The following is a 21,769-nucleotide window of genomic DNA, read 5'->3' as shown; positions in this document are numbered from 1 at the left end:
AAATGGAAATACTTGAGTTATATATAAGTACCTCAAAATTATACTTTAGCACAGGCTTTGGGTAAAAGTCCTTTCTGACTAAGAGAAAACAAGTATTTCCAAATTAATTGTAGTAGGGTAAAGGTATAAGAAAGCAGTACTAAATATGAATACTTAAGTTATGTACAAGTACCTCAAAATCATACTTAAGTAGCCTACAGAGTAAATGTACATTCCACCACTGCTGAAAAGTAACAGTAAATGTGAAGTAAAAAGTACAACATGTAAAAGTATGAAGCAGCAGAAAATGGAGAGTGAAGTACAAGTACCTCAAAATGACACCTCAGCACATGACTTGTATATAAAGGTACTTTCTGACTAAGAGAAATCCAATAAAACTGCAGTACTGTGTGCACAGTGAGAGATGCAGGTTATATCATGACCTCTATGACTAACTCCATGTGTCACTGATGTTTCGCTCAGTTGATTTGTTGAGTCTTTAAACCAAACTCCAGTCTTAAAACCAGCCTTCTGAAGCCCCTCGGTGTGTTTCTGTACATCAGTGTCCCGGCTGTATGTAAACGCTGCCGGTTAATTGGAGTAATTGCTCCCTGGGTGGGACATGAAGTTGTCTGGATAAACTTCCATCAGCATCACATGCAGAGGGTTGCAGAGGGCCCCGAAAAGGGAAGAAATGAAGCTATAAAATGGAGGGTTTCAAGATGAGAGCCGTTAAGTGCTTCTGCTGCGGGAGTTGAAATACTGAAAAGTGTTTTTTTCTTTTTGTTTCGGCGGCGAAATAAATGTTTTATAACCTTCTTATTAACCCACTATGGCCGTCTGGGTGTTCGATCTGTGCCTTATAAATTCACCGGGGGCTGCCTTCGGTAAAGCAGCACGGTTAACGGGGTCCTGAGTGTGTTTCAGTGTTGGTAAAAATCATCCAAAGCGACCCTCACAGATCCGACATTGCTCCGTGTTGTAATGTTACAGAGAACAAGTGGATAACGTTAGCTGTAGCGGCTAATGCTAACCATCCTGTTAGCTGCTCGGGCTAACGCTAACCAGCCACGCTGATAACTTACATCAAAGATAAATATTAACGTCTGGTTGGCGGCGATGTGGCAGAAAAACAGAGAGGAAATAAAGATAATTCGCACAGGAACAGTCCCCCAAAAGGGACGCCATCTTTCAAAATTTATGACACCGAGCAGCAGGCGTCGTTGGTGGGTCTAAGTTATATCGGCCCCTTGTCCTCCAGAATATCAACTCCTAGAATAAGAAACACACCAGCTAAATACACAGAAACACAGAGGAGCCCCGCTGAATACAGACACCGGCCAGCTCACACACCTGCCCGCTGACACACACCGACACCCCGATGAAGACAAACGGCAGCACACAGGTGAAGTTTGACAACAGAGAAAATTAAAGTTATGAAATTAAAAAGCCCAATGTGCACTTACTCAGCAGCAGTCCTCCTCTAGATTAATTAAATATATATCTATAAGAAGCCGATCCACGATGGAATAACAGCATATAAACAGTCCGGCTCGCTCCTTCCCGCGGAGCTTTATTTTGTTGCCGTATTTTATATTTAGTTTTAGTAAATTTGTGTAAAAAACAGAGAAACTGAAGCTACAAAACAAGAAGAACTCTTCTTCAATCTCATTCAGCTCAGCCTCAGCACGGCACGGATCCCTGCGCCGCGGAGCTGGAGGAAGGGGGACAAAAACTACTTACACGTCCAACTAATGCTCGTTTATCCGCGACAAAGCGGTCGATGTTTGTACGTGTTGCTGTTAAAGTTCGTTAAATCGAGCCGATCAGCGGCGCGACGTGCCGGGAAAATGTGTTCGGAAAGCGGACTACTTTTTGTGTCGGTGCGGCGAATTTATTTCACTTTGCCTAAGGAACGGCGGTGCTGCGACTCCCATTGCCTAGGGAAAAAACCCGGATGTAAACTCAGTGAAACTCTATGGAGAGAAAGTCGGCACACACACACACACACACACACACACACACACACACACACACACACACACACACTATGTAACTCGGAGCAGTTTGTTGTGTTCCTGTTCTGGTTCTCCTTCATGGATCCACACCCGGGCCGTCCGCCCTCAGCCTGCCGGGGATCAGGCTCCATGTGCGGCTGCTCGGTGCTGGAGCTGCCGGAGTGTTGCACTCTGTGGAGGAGGAGAGGAGGAGGAGAGGGAGGAGGACAGGTGGCACGGCCTTTTCTCCTGCTCCACCGTTACTAAAGAGTTGCAGCCCCGGAGTGTCAACTTCACAAATAAATAGCTTCAAATAAATAAACCAGTTGTGGAACATAGAAGTCAAATTTATTATTATATATAGAAAAAAACCCTCGAGATTTATCATCTTAGTTTAAAGGGAGTCCCAAAACTCACAACAAACAGTAGAAAAGAAAGCAAGAGAGAGCCAGAGAAATACTACTTAACCTCCTCCTGAGCTTTAGTGTGGTATGCATTTTTAATTTCTCCAAGCTATTTGGGAAAAATATGATCCTAAAAAGTAGTATTTAAAAAACAAAACAAACAAACAAAAACTAAGCATTGTCTTTGAACAGTTTTTTTTGTTTTGTTTTTAAAAAAAGATGTCCTCATATGGTGACAATGGGTTTATTTTTAATAGGCACACATTTGTAATGAAGGTTAAAAAAAAAACCCTTTTTATTTCTATATCCAAACATTGTTGTGCAAAAACAAAATTACAAACAATGCAACATTTGTTCTATTCTATGTTTCGTAACTGTGGGTCAGGTTTCACTGTTCAAGACTAAAACTGCTCAAAACTTTTCATTTCAGTACCTGAACTCTGCTATGCAAAAACCCCAACCAAACAAACAACAGAATAAAATAAAGAGAACTGGATACAGCGTTGGAGGCAGAGCCCATTCATTTCTATGACAGTTGCTCAGTGGCACATGAAACCAAAAAGGTATAACCTGGCAGGTATAAAATAACCCAGGTCTTCCAGTCTGCCTCCACGTTGCTGGGCCCATAGAGCTGTGCACTACAGACTTCCGCCGGCTGTGTGACTAACATCCTGTTTAGCGCTCTGCCAACTTGAATGGGGATAAAATGATCCAATTGTGAGGCTCGTCTCAACTTTCCAAATACTGTCAGACCAAATGGGTCAAATTCTGTTGCAAATATAGGCCTGTTGGTTTTAGTGATTTAAGGAAATAATAGCCTGGGCCATTACTTTAAATTCTATGGTATATCAAATTGGCTTAAAAGCCTGGTCCTGTTTCTGGGGCCTTGCCTCCTCCACAGAGTCCACCATGTTTTTCTACAGTAGCCCAGAACAGACAAACCAAACACTCACTATAGGTAGGGTTTTTTGCATTTTTGCATCAACCACTGTTCCAGCACGTTCTCACTCCCAGCTCATCAAATACCGCTGCTTTGAGGTGCACATTTCATGGTGGTATGATACACACCACAGACTCATCAAATACCGCCGCTTTGTATGATATGTAGTATGCGGCAGCTATATCTGTTGCTGCCAGCAACTACCGTAGTGTAAAGAGTGAGAAAGTGTGGAAAAAAAGGGTGGGAGGGGAGGTGGACGGGTCAAACAAACTCTGGACTTTCACACAGGAGCCTGCTATTTGTCTCTGCTGTTTGTGAGCTAGTGATGTGTAGGATGCCACAGTAGTGACGTGTGTCCCGTGACATTACATATAGTGAGAAACAGTAGGGGTGGATGTGGCTTAGAGGTAGAGTGGGTCATCCACCAATCAGAAGATCCTGACTCCTCCAGTCCACAAGATACCGAACGTCAAACTGCCCCCGATGGCTGTGTGAGAGCGTGTGAATGGTCACTGAGTAGCAGGTGGCACCCTGCATGGTAGCCTTGGCCACCAGTGTGTGAATGGGTGAATGTGACGTAGTGTAAAAGCACTTTGAGTGGTCAAGAAGACTAGAAAGGCACCATACAAGTACATTTACCATTTAACATACGTACGTTATGTCAGACTGTGACATTGTTTCTTTAATCTAATCTAATCTTTCTAATCCATTTTAATTTCTAATCTAACCACATGCATTGTTGCCTAAATTTAAGGAAATAAATGTAAAAGCAAAGTGTTTTGCGTACATTGTAAATTTATTTTAAAAAAGACTGTAATACATGTAATGAGCAGAAACTCTCAGTTTTCTGTGAAAATGAAAATGTAGTTTGAAAAGAGACAATGCAGGTAACAAATGTCAGTTGAGACGCTGTCTGTGAACGTCGATCACATCATATTTTGATGTTTAGGTCCACTGACAAAGCAGCGGTGTTTATCAAGTTGGGATCAGAACATGTTGGTAGTTCTCCAGACGAGAAGTTTCAGTTGGTTGCAATCTGAAACCTCACCACCAGATGTCACTAAATCCTGCATAGTGGACCTTTAAGTGTGGCTTTCAACAAATACTAGCTTTGTTAGCAATAGTTCAAACTAAATAGCTAAACCATCAAATGACACCTAATATGATACAGAAAGCAAAATGTAAGAAAACAGAGCGGGTCGTAGCACAGCAGCTGACGCTCCTGTTGTTTCCGTGCAACAATGTTAAAATTCCTTCATTCATTAATTTTCCGTATTCGCTTATCCTGTTGGGGGTTGCGGGGTGGTGGAGCCTATCTCAGCTGACATTGGGCGAGAGGCAGGTTACACCCTGGGCTGACACACAGAGACAGACAACCATTCACATTCACACCTATGGACAGTTTAGAGTCACCAATTAACCTGCATGTCTTTGGACTGTTGGAGGAAGCTGGAGCACCTGGAGTAAACCCATGCTGACATGGGGAGAGCATGCAAACTCCACCCTGGGTTCGAACCAGGAACCCTCTTGCTGTGAGGTGACAATGCTAACCACTGCACCACCATGCATGCTGCCAAGTTAAAACATATTTAAGTAAATAACATCATATAAGTTATTTGGTAAGTTATGTAAATGAGCAGGAACACAGACAGGTACACTACATTCCTTATGTTAGTGAGATTCTGCAGAAGCTATTTTCACCTGTTGTCTGTCTGTCTGTCTGCATACACTGTCTGCAGGAGGAACTGTTCTCTATTTCCACACAGACAGACACATAGAGACAGACAGACAGACAGACAGACAGACAGATGGGGGAACAGTCTGTCGTAATGGGCTGGATTCATTCATGCTTTGTGATGAAGGACAAAACTCTCAGAAACACGTCGACACATTAGAATCTGGACAATAACTGGAGTGACTGTCAGGAACAGAGTGTACTTTCTTTATCTAAATATTCTTTTCTGCCTTTTACTGATGATCAACAGGCGAGAGATGACAGGAAATGAGAGGAGATAAAGATGGAAGATGACATGCAGCATCTGTTCATGGCTGGGTTCATGGTCTTAACCCCTCGACCACCAAGACGTCTAAACCTTCTCAATACAGAGCAACTATCTGCGGTTCCTTTGTGAATCCTGACCCGTGATTTTACTTCAGTTCTGCCCATTCAGTTCTGGTCACTGGGTCACTTTCAACTTTGATAACTAACGTTGTTATCTGTGTGGGGAAAAGGAACTAAAATACATTTATTCACACCACTCAGTTATAACAACTGCACTAACAAAGTGCTTCACACATAGAGACAAACTAAGTTACATGAGGTCAGACAGTTACAAATAAATAACAGACGTGTTTCTAAACAGGAAACTAAGTGATTAAAAACAGATGAGCACCAACACCAGACAAACAGAAAAGTCTTTGCAGTTTTTGTTATGCTTTAGAAATGAACCCAGAAAACATAACGACATCATCAGCTTCAGCTTCAAAGGAATTAATGCATTTTGAAACATGTTTGTTTTAGTTAAGATTCGTTCGGATAAATTAATTTTCTAATATTCAAAGATTCATTCACTTTCTCTGTGTCCTCCAGTGTCAGAGTACCATGTCTCAGGCACAGAATCATAGTTTTAGACAAGTTATACTCAGCAAAATATTTCAGCGGTGATACATTGGTGCGGGAGCCCTTCAGTGTGGAGTTTGCATGTTCTCCCTGTGTCAGCATGGGTTTTCTCCAGGTACTCCAGCTTCCTCCCACAGTCCAAAAACATGCAGGTTAATTGGTGACTCTAAATTGGCTGTAGGTGTGAATGTGAGTGTGAATGGTTGTCTGTCTCTATGTGTCAGCCCTGTGATAGTCTGGAGACCTGTCCAGGGCGAACCCCGCCTCTCACCCAGTGTCAGCTGGGATAGGCTCCAGCTCTCCTGTGACCCTCAAGAGGATAAGCGGTTAGAAAATGGATGGATGGATGGTTTTACATTCATTCATGCATTTAAACCTTTATTTAAGACTCTGGGAATCAACTGATGAAGATCTTCATTTTCAAAGATGCAGAGCATGAACAAATATCAAACAAACAATCAACAGCAAACCGAGGTAGAAATACAGTCATACAAATTAATGAAGTTAAAACAGTTACAGTCTGATAGTAGATGGTTATAAAATAAAATAAAGCAACATAAGAGTTTCAGTTTTAGGCTGGTTTGTAGGAGAGTCCATGAATCTGCTGAGAGGATTCTTTCCAAAGTCAGTCCAACAATCAGTCAGTCACTGTGGACAAAGCTTCCAGCGCAATATAGTTGTAACATATGATGGTTATGTTGTGGTGAGGGCTTTAAAGGGTGTTGGGTGGCATTAGCTCAGTCTATAGGGATTTGGGTCCACAGCCAGTAGGTTGTTTGTTCCAGTCCCAATACAATCCAAGCATGGAGTGTGGAGAAGTGTCAGTTTGTCCCCTGAGCAGCTGAATAAGGCACCAAACCCCCAACTGCTCAGGGCACCTGTCCACAGGCAGCCCCCTCACTCTGACATCCCTCCATTTAATGCATGTATATGTCCTGATTGTGCATGTGTGTGTATTTTGTGTCTGTGTGTGCATGACAACAGAGTGGAAAAATTGAATTTCCCCTCAGAGATTAATAAAGTATATCTTCTTCTTCCTCTTAAAGATACACATAATACATCAACATTTCTTAGTTGATTATATTTTGTATTATTATGGTGCGACACCGCATGAACAGTTTTGTCATGCACTGCTCAATTTTGAGATTTTGGGGGGGTTTTTTGCTTCCAAAGCACGTCTTCTTTCAGACTAGAGAAAACATCCAAAATACACATTTGGGTTTGTTTTAGTCCAAAAGCACTATTCAGTTAGATAATGCCTCATTTGCAAATTTAAACATACAGAGAAACTTGTCACACAGAAATAATTGTCTAAATGTTTTTAATCGGGCGGCACGGTGGTGTGGTGGTTAGCACTCTCGCCTCACAGCAAGAGGGTTGCCGGTTCGATCCCGGGCGTGGGAGCCCTTCTGTGCGGAGTTTGCATGTTCTCCCCATGTCAGTGTGGGTTCTCTCCGGGCACTCCGGCTTCCTCCCACAGTCCAAAGACATGCAGATTGGGGACTAGGTTAATTGGTAACTCTAAATTGTCCGTAGGTGTGAATGTGAGCGTGAATGGTTGTTTGTCTCTATGTGTCAGCCCTGCGATAGTCTGGCGACCTGTCCAGGGTGAACCCTGCCTCTCGCCCGATGTCAGCTGGGATAGGCTCCAGCCCCCCCAAGACCCTCAAGAGGATGAAGCGGTTAGAAGATGAATGAATGAATGGTTGTTTTTGATCAGCTGGGAAGGTTTCATGTTGACATCTATTAGTTCAAACTTTGATTGACGAATGTTGTAGCTTACTTGATTTTATGATTTATGGTTTTACATTTCAGTGATTTTATGATGTCATGATTTTATGACAGTTTTTAAATGTCTTTTTATGTTGAATCGCCTGTTTGTTTTTATGTCCATTCTGTCTGTTTCCATGTTAAACAATCTGTGCTGCATTTCTTGTATGAAAGGTGCTATATAGATAAAGTTATAAGTTTTTTCTTTCAGACAAAAATCTCCACTTAAGTAACTTAAGTAACCAAACTTCCCAGTTTTATTCCTGCCTATATTCTGAAGGTGTTTACAGAGGGGTTGTTCATGTATTCATAGACAGGCTGAACATGACATTATTTTTTGACTGTGACAAAACGAGATATCCAAATTTCCCTCTCTTAAAACTTTTTGTAGACATGATCCAGATAGGAACTACACAGGTGGAGCTTACAGTATGTGTTTTCATAAACAGACAGTAAACAAGCTAACAAACACATTTCTTTCATACCAGGTAGCAGACATTGACAGAGAGGGCAGAAAGATGAAACAGTTGTCTGATTCAGGTCAAAAAACGTTGGACACTCCTGCCTTAACCCTCACCTGAACCTCATTATAATCTGAACCATAAAATCAAGTCTTAGCCCTCAAACAGGCCTTTGAGCTGAGGAAAAAACATCCTCACTCTGTTGGTAAAAAGCATGTTTACACAGTAAACACACACACACACACACACACACACACACACACACACACACAGGTGTTTTCACCTTGTCTCAAGACTGTTTCCACGTGTACAGACTGAGTTTGATTGACAGCTCCACCACTCTCCTGTTCAGCTAAGCCCCGCCCCTTAGTTACTGTTGCTACCTGTCAGTCTTTCTGCTCTCACTCAGCTGTGTCTGTGTGAAGGCAGAAAACTGAGCTAAATGCTGTGGTCTACCATGTTAGCTTAGCATGTTAGCATGCTAGCATTAGCTGAGGCTGATGTGAGTGTCATCAGGTCTGATTATAAAGTACTGGATAGTAATAGTTTGTATTTGAAATGAAAAGTCAGAGGATCAATAACATTATCACAGTTCATCCCGAGGAGAACATGGACGATGAGCTACATTTCATCACATCCTACAGTTTAGATGTTTTTAGTTCTTCTCTCAGGAAAAACATGAGGTAAACAGTGTTTCTATAATTTCAATTTCAAAGTTTATTGATCAGATGTTAAATATCCTGCAGCCTTTAAATATCTGTTTCACTAAATGAATCCTTTTTGGGTTTCTGTTTTTTAAAATACTCAATATATCATCACATAATATACTTGTAGACTCCTGAATGTTAGCATTGAGTTCTCCAGAATTGTCTCAATTACAGTAATGAATGTTTTTTTAATTGGTTTTGTTTGAATTTGTGTCTGAAGTTATTTCATTTTCCTGCTCTGTGGTCACAGTGACTGAGAGGAACCACTAGAGGAAGACACAGTTCAGATATTTCTCCTCATGTTTTACTCTGATAATCAAGTATCTGCGCTGTTTAATGGTATTTTTTAGTCAATTTATTGGACATGTTTGAATTAATCAAACTTATAAGCAATAAAAACAAAAACAAAATTGATCCTCAGCAACATATGAGCAACTCAAAAAATATTGTTCATGTTAAAAAGGGGTGAGAAGAAGTTAAAAACTTATCTGATTCTACCCCTTCTTATTTTTTATACACTCACCAGCCTCTTTATTAGGTACACCTTGATAGTTCCAGATTGGACCCCCTTTTTAATTCTTGGTGACATGGATTCAACAAGGTGCTGGAAACATTCCTCAGAGATGTTGGTCCATATTGACATGATGACATCACACAGTTGCTGCAGATTTGTCGGCTGCACATCCATGATGAGAATCTCCCGTTCCACCACATCCCAAAGGTGCTCTATTGGACTGAGATCTGGTGACTGTGGAGGCCATTGGAGTACAGTGAACTCATTGTCATGTTCAAGAAACCAGTTTGAGATGATGTGAGCTTTGTGACATGGTGCGTTATCCTGCTGGAAGTAGCCATCAGAAGATGGGTACACTGTGGTCATAAAGGGATGGACACGGTCAGCAACAATACTCAGGTAGGCTGTGGTGTTTAAACCATGCTCAGTTGGTACTAAGAAAATCTCCCCCACACCATTACACCACCAGCAGCAGCCTGAACCGTTGTTTACACCAAATTCTGACCCTACCATCTGAATGTAGCAGCAGAAATCCAGACTCACAGGGCATCGGTGGCTTAGTGGTAGAGCAGGCGCTCCATGTACAAGGCTGTTTCCGCAGCGGCCCGGGTTTGACTCCAGCCTGTGGCCCTTTGCTGCATGTCACTCCTTCTCTCTCTCTCTCCCCCTTTCACACTTGTCTGTCCTATCCATTAAAGGCTAAAAATGCCCTAAAAATATCTTTAAAAAAAAAAAAAAAAAAGAAATCCAGAGTCATCAGACCAGGCAACGTTTTTCCAGTCTTCTATTGTCCAGTTTTGGTGAGCCTGTGTGAACTGTAGCCTCAGTTTCCTGTTGTTAGCTGACAGGAGTGGCACCTGGTGTGGTCTTCTGCTGCTGTAGCCCATCTGCTTCAAGGTTGGACATGTTGTTGGTTCAGAGATGGTCTGCTGCAGATCTTGGTTGTAACCAGTGGTTATACCTTAAACTTAAAATTCCTCCTTTACCAGCTGAGCAGTCAGGACACAGTGAGGAGGTCTGGAATGGTTTCATTCTGTAAACTTTGTTTCTAAGATGAAGAGAAGAGAAGGCAGAACTTTATTTATCCCAGGGGAAGTTGTTGTGCAGTAGCTTGAGTACAAAGTAGGAAAGAATGGTAGGAATAGAAAATCAATAAAGTGCAAACACTGAATGTCCACATGTTGATGAGGGTGAAGTTTCTGCAGCTTCAATCTGACCTTCTTCCTCACTCTGCCTCCTTTGTGTTTACCAGCACAGAAGTTGGTCCAGTGGTGAAGGATGCCAACCACCAACATAGACAGAGAGAAATGTGGGGTTAAACTCTGCCTGAGGAGGCACAGGAGTGTGTGATGAGATGAGTGAGTGCATGCGAGTTGTTACCAGCTCACCCTTTTTGCCCTTCAAGGGCAGTGGCCTTGTGGGTAACCAGTGAGGGTGTGACGTGGCCTTCATGGTGTATGTTGAGGGAAGCAGCTTTCTTGGTGTCATGGTGAAGATGGCAGGCGGCAAAGAGTGATAATAGTCAGCAGAATTAAGTGTCTAGATGAGCTCAGAGCTACATCTTAACCTCATGAGAAGGTCATGTTTATTGTTTTGTGGTGAAGACTGCAATAAAGCCATTGTTGCCTCGCCATCTTTCCTTCTGCAGAGTGGTCCGGACCACTAGAAGCTAAAAGCTAAAATTAATATTAATAAGCCTGTTCCCAACTATGGTTCGGAGCTGGTAAGCTGTCACTGAGAGAGGTAACAGTGTGATTTCATTTGTCTGCTAAAAAACAACACACACTGCTTTGGAGATGAACTGATGTCTTTCATTTTGATCTGATCTTTGCTTCCCTCATAAGGGTTTATTTATAGATTATCTAAAAGACATAAGAGGACTGTAAGTGAAACAATCCCATAAAAACGTACAAAATCACAGTACAGGTCACTGGTGGGTTCATGTTGGACAATAAAACACAGTAAAGGTGTCGTCCTGGATTCTTCTGTGGTTGATTGGATGTGATAAAGTTCCTTCTGCAGCTGTTATACATGTTAGAAATCTTTCTAAAATCTGCACCCAGCTGTCATTTTTTTTAATACTATACTGAGATTTTTTCAAAGTATTAAACAAAAAGACAACCCCTCATGTCTTCCTTGACCCAGTGTATGAAGGATGGGGGACAGGTTCATCTAATAGGAGTTAATCTTTGTGCTAACACTGATGGAAATTCAATGATGTAATAACCTGCCTGGTTAGAGCTATGCCAAACAGTGGTATAAATGGTTCAGGATCTATTGTTTTCTTGCAAGTATATGAGTATACCTCAAACTAGTCCTTACCCACTGAGTACAGCATACCATACCATGACTTAGTCATACCAAAAATTAGAAAAGAAACAACCCAAACATTGGTCCACAGGGGGAGCCACAGCAATCAGTCGCCATTTTGAAGCATTTCTCTGTTGTTATAGCGCCACCCAGTTGCCAATTAGAGTTAAATTTCTCCAGTCACCTTGAGGTGTCCTGTTCTACATATCTACCAAGTTTAGTAAAAATCCATATGGTGGTTAGGCCTAGATAAGAAATGAGCTCTCTAGCGCCCCCATTTTGTTTGATGGGGTCAATAATGGAGGGGTCCCCTCAGATTATGTGTGGTCATATGCCTACAAAGTTGTGTGGTGATGGGTGAAACCCTTGAGATGTTATACACCTTTATGTGATGAGCCACGCCCTCCGCAATATTCATTGCCTTATAGAAGCTCAGTTTTAGTAAGTTTTCCAACTTTTGCCAAGAGGGAACTTTAGATATTGCTCCCTAGATTATGTTCACCCAGTTTCATGCAGATCGCTCAAACTTCCTAGGAAGAGATCCATTTGAAGTGTTTTTCAAAAAATTCAAAATGGTGGAAAATCTATATAAGCGGAAGTTATGGGTTCTTGAGGCAAATGTGTTCCTCATGAGGAGAGGCATCTCTGTGCAAAGTTTCATGTCTCTACGACATACGGGGCATGAGATATGCCCATTCAAAGTTTGCAATTTCAATCGGTTGCTATAGCGCTGCCCTTTGGCCAATTGATGTAATATTGCTTCATTGGCATCCTCCCATGACCCTCTACCACTGTGCCAAATTTCACATGGATTGACCAAGTCAGTGAGGAGAAAAACGTGGAACAGACACACACACAGACAGAGTTTTCGTCATTATAATAAGATATAAAGGTCCAGAAGTTACGTAATGAGTTACATGACCACAACTTGCGGCTCATTGTCATAGGAGATTTTGCATTTAGGAAAATTGTCATCAAAGATAAAGAACATTTCTGACAGTTTAGTTTTAGTTATAGAGATGGTCAACAAGCTTGAACTGCAGCAGGCAGTGGCGGATGCATGTGAACAAGGAATAAATGTGACTAATGCTGAGATCCCAGATGTTGTCGGGGATAGTCATCATGAGGTCGTGGTCCCTGTCATCTTTTGTCCTGGTCAGTGACAGAGGGTTTATGAGCTGGATTAGATCATATACTTTCGAAATCTGTCCTTTAAGTTCTGACTCAAACCGTAAACATTCCTCCAGGGGGCAGTTTAGTGGGAGGGGGGGGATGTTACTTATGGCTTCATGGTGAAACTCCGAGCCTGAGATCTGGGAATGTCAAAGTTTTTAATTTAAGCGTTGAAAGAGATTGAAAGAGAGAAAAAATGATGCCTTTCTGTGCCATATTTTGATCGTTGGGTCCATCAGGGCCGGAGTGAAAAAAGGGTTTGAAGTGCCAGGAGCGAGGCCCAGTGCTTGTTTAGGGTTTAGCCCCAGCTGGTCAAAATTTTTTATCTGGATCAGAATAATTCAGGTTTGGAAATCCCATGTTTTTTATCCAGGATCAGCAAAGCCCTTTTACTTTTGTGCTGGTTTTCCAAAGCAACATTGGACCCTGATCCAAACTTGATAACCAGTGCTCTACACAGGGTTACATGTCACAACAGGCATTCTGTTCACAAAAACACTGCAATCACTACCTATTGGTGTATGTGCTGCCAAGAAGATTGAAACAGGGGGGAGGGAGGTAACATAAGGCCATAAAGCGTAACCCTTTAATTACCAGACATAGAAGTATTAGAAAATCATCAGGGAGAGCCCTGGCCAAAAAACTAAACAAAATTGCTCTGAGTACAAATAAAACAATCAAGCAAAAAATAAAAAGTAAAATCCTAAACCAGGAATTCCCCACAGGAGATTCAACAGTTAATCTGACCATTTTAGAGCATCCTACAGCCTTGATTATTCATTTTCTTTTAGTTTGTAAAGGTCCATGAATCAAAATAATCAAAATGAATTCTCATAAAAAGTTAAATCAACTTGTCCTGTGTAGTCAATTGCTAACTGTGCAGGCTAATTTTTATCATCAAAGGACTGTGGATCAATATTCTCTCATCTTCCTGTGCATTGTTGTTGGGTAAGCTTGTTTTTATTACCTCGCTGGCTACAAAATGAAAGTGCCCCCAAGCTCCACTCTTCTGCTGTCCCGCGACAGCCCTGGCAACACAGCATGCACTCCCAGTTTATAAGACAAACAGGCTCTATCATGTCATGTGGCCACTGTACTATAAATATGTCACATTATGTAATGTGACATATTTTGCTTAATATTTTGAGTATAAAAACAATACTGATATCAGTAGAAAGCTAAGAATCTCCTCTTGGTAGTGGTGTAAAACAGTTTGTTTTTTAATATTTATGTGTAATTATTGGAGGGGACATTTTGAGCACATTTGAAGATGCAGTGTGGAGATGTTTGAGTCACAGTAATGTCTGTTTTCTATGTGTCTCTATTGTTGTTTTTATTTCCTGCTCTGTGGGCTCAGTGACTGAGATGAACCACTAGAGGGAGACACAACATATATTATCATTACCACTCTGTTTGGGCCATCCTGCATATTGAGTACTTTTACTTTTGGTACTTTAAGTTTATTCTAATGCTGATACCTCTGAACTTTTACCTAAATATGATCTTGAATGCAGTACTTTAAATTGTAACAGAGTATCCCTACACTGTAGGACAAGGACAAGGACAACACACAAATATATTAACACATCATATTAAGGTTTGTCTTTATTAACCAACTATCAGATATGTGACTGTCCGACTGCACAGGACCTACTTTTCTCCTTTTATTTACTCATGACAGATAGAGGTGAGAGCTGTGAGCCTTTCATCAAATTAAAGTAAACAGTCTGAATGACTTGGTTGAACTGTCCCCACATCACCAAACCACATGGCCTATGATAAGAAGAGCTGAGCTGCAGGTCTGAGGTCAGAGAGCAGCTCTCTCCTACAGCCGATCTGTAGCTGAACCTGTATGGAAGCAAAGTCCCTCCACCTCCAGCCCTACCTTGGCCCAAAACCATGCCCATTATTGACCCTGGATTTTTAGAAAAGAAAGTCCCATATGGTCTAGCGGTCAGGATTCCTGGTTTTCACCCAGGCGGCCTGGGTTCAACTCCCGGTATGGGAATCACTGTCTGTGAAGAAACCAAGTCCCATCTGAAAAAATAAGCAAGGAAGCAACATGTGTCCCTCTATGCATCCCTTGGTGTCCTCCTCATCTCACTCTGCATAGAGAGATGTAGTCCACCAATGGATCTTATATCAATCAGGAGATATAATGAAGTACAGATTATTGTTAATACGGAATATGAGTGAACGGATGATTTGTGCTGATTAAGATTAATTTAACAGAAGTCTTTGGCGCTTGGACACCAGAGGGAGATATTTTGCGATGGAAGGACATGTGAGCAGCAGCAGCATAAATCTCCCCCATGGAGTCCAGACACTGGTGGTGGTGGTGGCCGATGACTCTGAGGCGGATGAGGCTGATGAGTCCATAAAGACGAGATGGTGATGGGGAGGTGGAGGGCGCACAGTGACAGTGAGTGAGCATGTGTGCAAGGAGTGACTGGCAGGGTGAGAAAGAAAAACTTACAGCCTGAGCATGAAAAGAGTTGTCTTCCAGACTGAAATTTCATTAGAGCTTCATTTGAAAAAAAATAAATGGTAGTTAACGGCAAGAGATTATCTTATATATCAAGATTTTCAGGTGACACCCTAGAACACAGTGGCTACGGTTACATGATAGCTTCTCATTCGGAATGAAATAAATCTGAATGAAATCATTCGGAATTAAAGTGTTTCCAGGTAGTTTACATGGGAAATATTAATTCCGAATGAGGGTTTATATGGGAGATCAGTTCAATCGCCTTTATTCAGGTCTGCGCAAGGTTTGGGGCAGGGAAGGTTTCTGATTGGATAGGGGGTGGGGCGGATGTTATGTGTTTACGTTTACCGGAAGAAAACACTGTAGTCCTCGCTCCGGATAACAAGATGCTTGACGATGCCGTTCTTAGTGCCTTTTTCGGGCGTGTTTTGCTTATATTCTTAAAGCAGCAGTACGACAACAACCTTGTTCTGCTAATGCTTCATCTGTTGAGGAGGAGAAGGGAGGTAGAAGACTGTGCTGTGGCAAATGGAAACCGGTGAGTGCAACGAGTCCGACTGCCCTAGCTCAGCCCATTGCTATGCAGCCCGTTGCTATGCGCGCTATATATGTCATCGCACGAGAAGGGCAAGGAAACAAAGACCGGAATGAACTTAAAGAGGAATGAGGGTTTACATGCACACAAAATTCTTTCATTCGGAATGACAAACGGAATAAACCACTCCCTTTAATCGGATTTAATTTTCAATCGGAATGACAGTTTACATGACCACTTTTAATCGGAATGGCCGTTCATTCCGATTTAAAGTGGAATTAAACTGTCCATGTAAACATACTGAATGATGTGTGAAAATCAATCTTGCGTAGCTCAATCTTGCGTGTCTTGTCCAGACCATGTGTCAGGCCGTCATGTCATGAACTGATTCAGGAAATCATTGTCACATCATGAGAAGTCAGTCCCATATGGTCTAGCGGTCAGGATTCCTGGTTTTCACCCAGGCGGCCCGGGTTCAACTCCCGGTATGGGAATTGTCCTTTATCAGCGTCTGTGAAGAATCTTCTCTGAATCCCCCTTTCCTTCACATCTGTCTGCATGGAGAAATGAAGTCCACAGATAGACCTAATTTAAATCAGGGATAAATACTCCATGGAGTCCAGACACTGGTAGCGGTGGCTGCTGACTGCTGAGACGCATGAGGCTGATGAATCCATAAACTGGGTGGAGATAGGGGGGTTGAGAGCGCACACTACAGAAAGAAAAAACTACAGCAGAGAAAGAACCATATTTAAAATGAGGAGCAGTGAGATGATAGGCTGACAAAGAAAGTGCGTCGTTGTGTTATTGGTTGATTGACAGACCCAGACAATGACACCTAGAGATAGCAGGCCCATTTTCACCACAGGAACTTCGGGGTAATTTTACGGGGCTGGGGCCATTGGTGCGTGTCTCCACCGCAGGAACCACCCCCGAAGGACAGAGTTCCGAAACTTTAACAGGGGCTAAACAAGTCCCTGCCTCGGGGTAGGTACTCAGAACGGCCCCGAGAAACTCCTGGGTGGGGCTTGGGGATTACTTGGTGCTGATTGGATATACTCAAGGAGGGATGTGACGACAACAGAAAGCAACAAAATAGCCGGCAATTTTAAAACTCAGCAGACGAGGGTTAGCTTGTTCATATAGCTTCCGCCGCCATCTAAAAAAACCTCACTAAATGGCCCGTGAAAAAAATATTTTTTCCAGCGGATATCTTAGTTACAACATGATTGAGCTAGCAAAGCAGTTTCGTGTTGATATGTGTGGTATTTATTCAGTTATGGGAAATCACGATGTCTAGAAAGCATCAGCTGACAGGGACAGCTAACAGCAGCAGCAAAGCTAACATCAGGACGTCATCTGTTAAAAGCCTCCCGTTGTCGGATACGACATGAAACTACTCCATTTAGCTCAATCATGTTGTAACTAAGACATCCGCTGGAAAAAATATTTTCTTCACAGGCCATTTAGTGAGTTATTACAGACACTGCTATCGGCTAACGGCGTCCCTACGTCCCCCGGCCAAAATGGAGTCCGTAACTTTACAGGAACCTTCCTCGTACTCCGCTCTCTCAGTGGAGACACGGCGGTTGAGAGGGCTGAGCAAGAGGACGTTCCTGTAGTAGTTCCTGCCCCCCAAATAGTACCAGCAACTTCTTCAGTGGAAACGGGCCTAGTGAGTGAGCATTCCTGCAAGGAGTGGATGGCAGAGTGAGAAAGAAACTTATAACCTGAGCATGAAAAGAGTTGTCTTCCTGACTGAACTTTTGCTAGAGCTTCATTTAAAAAAGTATGTGGTAGTCAACGGTGGGAGACAAATAATCTTTTGATCCAGTCCGAGTATTTCCATGAGTCAAGAAAGTTGCAGTTTGTTGTTAAACTATTGAAGTATACTGTGAAAATACATAATTAGAAAGACTACATAACTTGCGTCAGTGACTCCATAACTTTCACTTCCCCTGAAGCTGCAATGCCTGTGTCTTTTGTTCCAGGATATACTAGAACTACATTAGAAATGGTTCTTGCTCGTCCTTTGGCTTCCTGGCTAATCAAAAGACCAGGTGTCACTGATTTTCGCCTCTTTTAATACTTTTCCCTCGTTCTGATAGAAAGCAGTGTAATGTGCCGAGGCAACTGCCATGTTGGTGTGAGTAACATATCTTGTATGAGACGAGAGACATACTTCACAGAGCACTTTCATGCAAAACTAAACTATACTACGACAAACAGACAACAAACTGTCACCCTCTTGACTTGCAAAATTACCTTTTAAGTAAATAAACATCATATGTGTAATTCATGGCACAGTTCAAATAGGACCAAAACATTGTTAAGGTCTCCACGTTGACTAATATTTTTTTTTAAAATAAAATCCCATGGTGGGCATCAGAGGGGGAGGAACTTCACCTCTCTATACACTTCTCCTAATTAAAGTCATTATACCGACATGCTCAGCAGGAACCCTACATAGGATAAGTGGTTACAGATAATAAATGAATGTTTAGACAGTGCTTCATTGAACTGGTCAGCTGTGGTGAACCCAAACAGATGAGGTCAGATTTGTCTTGCTGTTTCTTGTGAACTGCAATCTGAGATACTGAGACTGCAGCTCACACTTGTCTTTAATGTTACGATTTTCAGGTGACCCTCCACAGTTGATAACATGTAAAAATTGATTTTGCGTTGCCCAAAGTGTCTGACTTTGTGTACTTGTTTGGGCCATATTTCGGGCTGACAGATCATAAATTGAGTCAAGCAACATATCAGTCCCATATGGTCTAGCGGTCAGGATTCCTGGTTTTCACCCAGGCGGCCCGGGTTCAACTCCCGGTATGGGAATCAATGTTTATCAATATAATTCCTGTAAAGAAACCAAGTCCCATCTGAACTAAGAGGTGAGGAAGCTACGTATTTCTCCACACTTCCCTCTGCATAGAGAGATGAAGTCCACCAATGGACCTGATTTCAATCAGGGGAGACAGAAGAATGAAATAAAAACAATAGTTAATACAGAATATGAGTGTGCAGATGATTTGTGGTGATTAAGATTTAAAGAACTCTTTGGTGCTTGGACACTAGAGGGAGATGTTTTATAATCAAGGGGTGTCTGAGCAGCAGCAAGCTAAATCCCCCCCCATGGAGTCTAGACATTGGTGGTGGTGGTGGTGGCGGCTGATGATTCTGAGGCTGCTGACTGCTGAGGCAGATGAGGCTGATGAATCCATAAAGACTGGGTGGTAGTGGGGAGGTGGAGGGCGCACACAACTGCAGCAAAACAGAACTACAGCAGACAAAAAACATATCTAAAATGAGGAGCAGCAAGATGATAGGCTGACGGAGAAGGTGTGGCACTGTGATTGCGATTAAGCTTTTGGGCTGACAGATCATAAATTGATTGAGAAAATCCCATATGGTCTAGCGGTCAGGATTCCTGGTTTTCACCCAGGCGGCCCGGGTTCAACTCCCGGTATGGGAATCAACATTTATCAGCATTATTAATCTGTGAAGGAACCAAGTCCCATCTGAACAAAGACGTGAGGAAGCAACATGTTCCCCCCCATGCATCCCCCCTTGTCCTCACCTCATTCTGCATATGAAGTTCACCAATAGACCATATTCCAAGCAGGAGAGACAAAAGAATTAAGTAAAGATAACACATAATATGAGTGTAAAGATTGACAGGTGATTTCTGCTCGCTAGTATTTAACAGAAGTCTTTGGTGCTTGGATACCACCCACAATACACAATATGCCACCCATAAATCCCCCCATGGAGTCCAGACACTGGTGGTGGTGGCTGATGAATCTGTGAAAACTAGGTGGTAATGGGGAGGTGGAGGGTGTGCATGACTGCAGCAAGAAAGAACTATTTAAAATGAGGAGCAGTGAGATGATAGGCTGACCATGTTTCAGGCCATGATGTTATTAATTGATTCAGCAAATCACTGTCACATCATGAGAAATCAGTCCCATATGGTCTAGTGGTCAGGATTCCTGGTTTTCACCCAGGCGGCCCGGGTTCAACTCCCGGTATGGGAATTGTCCTTTATCAAAGAAACTAAGTACCATCTACACAAAGAGGGGTGGAAGCAGCATAATCTCCTCTCTGCATCCTTCCTTCACATCTGTCTGCATGCACCTTATTTCAATCAGGTGAGAGAAAGGAATAATTCCCCCATGGAGTCCAGACACTGGTGGTGATGGGGAGGTGGAGCGCACAGACGACTGCAGACATAAAGAACCACGGCAGAGAAAGAATCATGTTGAAATTCGTGTCTTTCATATTAAGATTATCAGGTGACATCCTAGAACACGGTGACATGTGAAAATCGACCTTGCAGTCCTCAAAGTGTCTGACTTTGTAATCTTGTTTGGACCATGTTTTCGGCTGTCAGATTAAGAACTGATTAAGAAAATCACTGCGATAACACAAGATAACAGTCCCATATGGTCTAGCAGTCAGGATTCCTGGTTTTCACCCAGGCGGTCCGGGTTCAACTCCCGGTATGTAATCATCATTTATCAGCATCATTGATCTGTGGATAAAACAGGTCCCATCTTACCAAAGAGGTAAGCTGCACCCCTCCTTGTCTTCACCTCCATGGGCATTCTCTCTTCCTACCAGTCAGTGGATCTATGCATCAAACCATAGTAACTATGACGGGAGCAAAGGTGGCATGGTGTAGTACCAAGTGCAACAAAGTCCACATAGAAAGGTTGGGGTGGATGGATGTGTCAAACAAACACAGGACTTTGAAACCAATGTTTGTGTCATCGCTGACTTATTTCAAATTATGTATGTAAGTTGACTAACTGAACATACTTAACTTATATCACCTAAGGGTAGTCAGTTAAGTACGTAATTAATGTGACAAACATACTTATTTTAACCAAAACCGTGGGGCCAGCGGCACAGAGCACCGTGTGCTCCTTAAGTATGACACTTAAGGCTTACGTGAAATATCTCGCAGGTAACTGACTGGAAAGATCTTGTTGCATAAAACCACAGAGCAATCATTACTTATAAAAGGGCTGAAAGAGTGCAGCTTTGGAAAGTTGAGTGATCAAACTCCAGACGGTCACAATCATAAACTGACTTCTGGTAAAATCTAAAGTGCAAATCAGTTGCTCATCATTAAGTGTGTCCATTGGGTTCTCCCGGTCACAGAGCACTCTTCTCAGGATGCCTTTGTTTTTCTCATTTATCTCCATAAACTCAACAATGTCGCAGTTAAGATGAAATCAGACGTACTTTGTTTTTGTCCTTATTCTGCTTACTAAGGTTCTTTGTGCAGCAGTTTAACAAACTTTAAGCAATCCCTTAAGTGTAAGACCAAAATGAAGAACTTAAATCCGTAGGCAAACATTTTAAGGAAACCTGAAAGGCGCTGTATGTAAGAATGCGGCCAAAATGGTTACTGCACTCAAATTCAAAATACTGTCGCAAGTCATGTCCGCCCCCTCCTCCCCTACAGATTCGAGGTTGCTGGACAGCGGCACGCTGGAGACTGATTTGTTTGCCCACGGGCAGCTGCCGTGGCAGGGTTGTGTCGCCGCGTCCGTGATCTTCGGTTTTCCAGCGGACCGTTCGAGCAAGTCCGGCTTCTCTGCTCGTAACTGTAACTGATGCTGAGACTCTACTGTCTGTGGTAGACGGCGGTGGGTGGCACAACAGGCCAAAACACAAATTAAAAACATAAACATGATTTGCGGACTGCAAAATCTTTTTTTAAATGTGAATATTCTGGCTGTACTATTGTTGTCAGTGAGATCAGTATGTTATATGAACATTATTCATCAGTCTCTGTGACATATTAGGAGGATTTTACGACTATTTGCTTTAGATTTCTTACATATAGCTCCTTTAAGGAGA

The 21,769-nt window shown here is 42.4% G+C and overlaps 1 protein-coding gene and 5 non-coding genes across 9 annotated transcripts in view; 5 read left to right on the top strand and 1 right to left on the bottom strand.

The window, feature by feature from the left end:
- Positions 1-1,654, bottom strand: part of phf21ab (PHD finger protein 21Ab) — a 49,211-nt gene extending 47,557 nt beyond the window's left edge. For all 4 annotated transcript variants that reach the window (XM_049573663.1, XM_049573659.1, XM_049573661.1 and 1 more), the window contains exon 1: positions 1,446-1,654. The gene's annotated coding sequence lies outside the window, so the exon portion shown is untranslated. The remainder of the gene's footprint in view (positions 1-1,445) is intronic.
- A 13,157-nt stretch (positions 1,655-14,811) lies between these two features.
- On the top strand, positions 14,812-14,883 carry trnae-uuc (transfer RNA glutamic acid (anticodon UUC)). Its single transcript has one exon. It is a non-coding gene; the product is annotated as a tRNA-Glu (tRNA).
- Positions 14,884-16,320: 1,437 nt separating this feature from the next.
- trnae-uuc (transfer RNA glutamic acid (anticodon UUC)) lies at positions 16,321-16,392 on the top strand. Its single transcript has one exon. It is a non-coding gene; the product is annotated as a tRNA-Glu (tRNA).
- A 2,272-nt stretch (positions 16,393-18,664) lies between these two features.
- On the top strand, positions 18,665-18,736 carry trnae-uuc (transfer RNA glutamic acid (anticodon UUC)). The gene has a single exon. It is a non-coding gene; the product is annotated as a tRNA-Glu (tRNA).
- Positions 18,737-19,301: 565 nt separating this feature from the next.
- On the top strand, positions 19,302-19,373 carry trnae-uuc (transfer RNA glutamic acid (anticodon UUC)). The gene has a single exon. It is a non-coding gene; the product is annotated as a tRNA-Glu (tRNA).
- A 490-nt stretch (positions 19,374-19,863) lies between these two features.
- Positions 19,864-19,935, top strand: trnae-uuc (transfer RNA glutamic acid (anticodon UUC)). The gene has a single exon. It is a non-coding gene; the product is annotated as a tRNA-Glu (tRNA).
- Positions 19,936-21,769: the final 1,834 nt, after the last annotated feature.

Source organism: Epinephelus fuscoguttatus, linkage group LG4, assembly GCF_011397635.1.
Source record: "Epinephelus fuscoguttatus linkage group LG4, E.fuscoguttatus.final_Chr_v1".
In the NCBI taxonomy this organism is placed as follows: domain Eukaryota; kingdom Metazoa; phylum Chordata; class Actinopteri; order Perciformes; family Serranidae; genus Epinephelus; species Epinephelus fuscoguttatus.
This window is presented reverse-complemented; position numbering and strand designations above follow the sequence as displayed.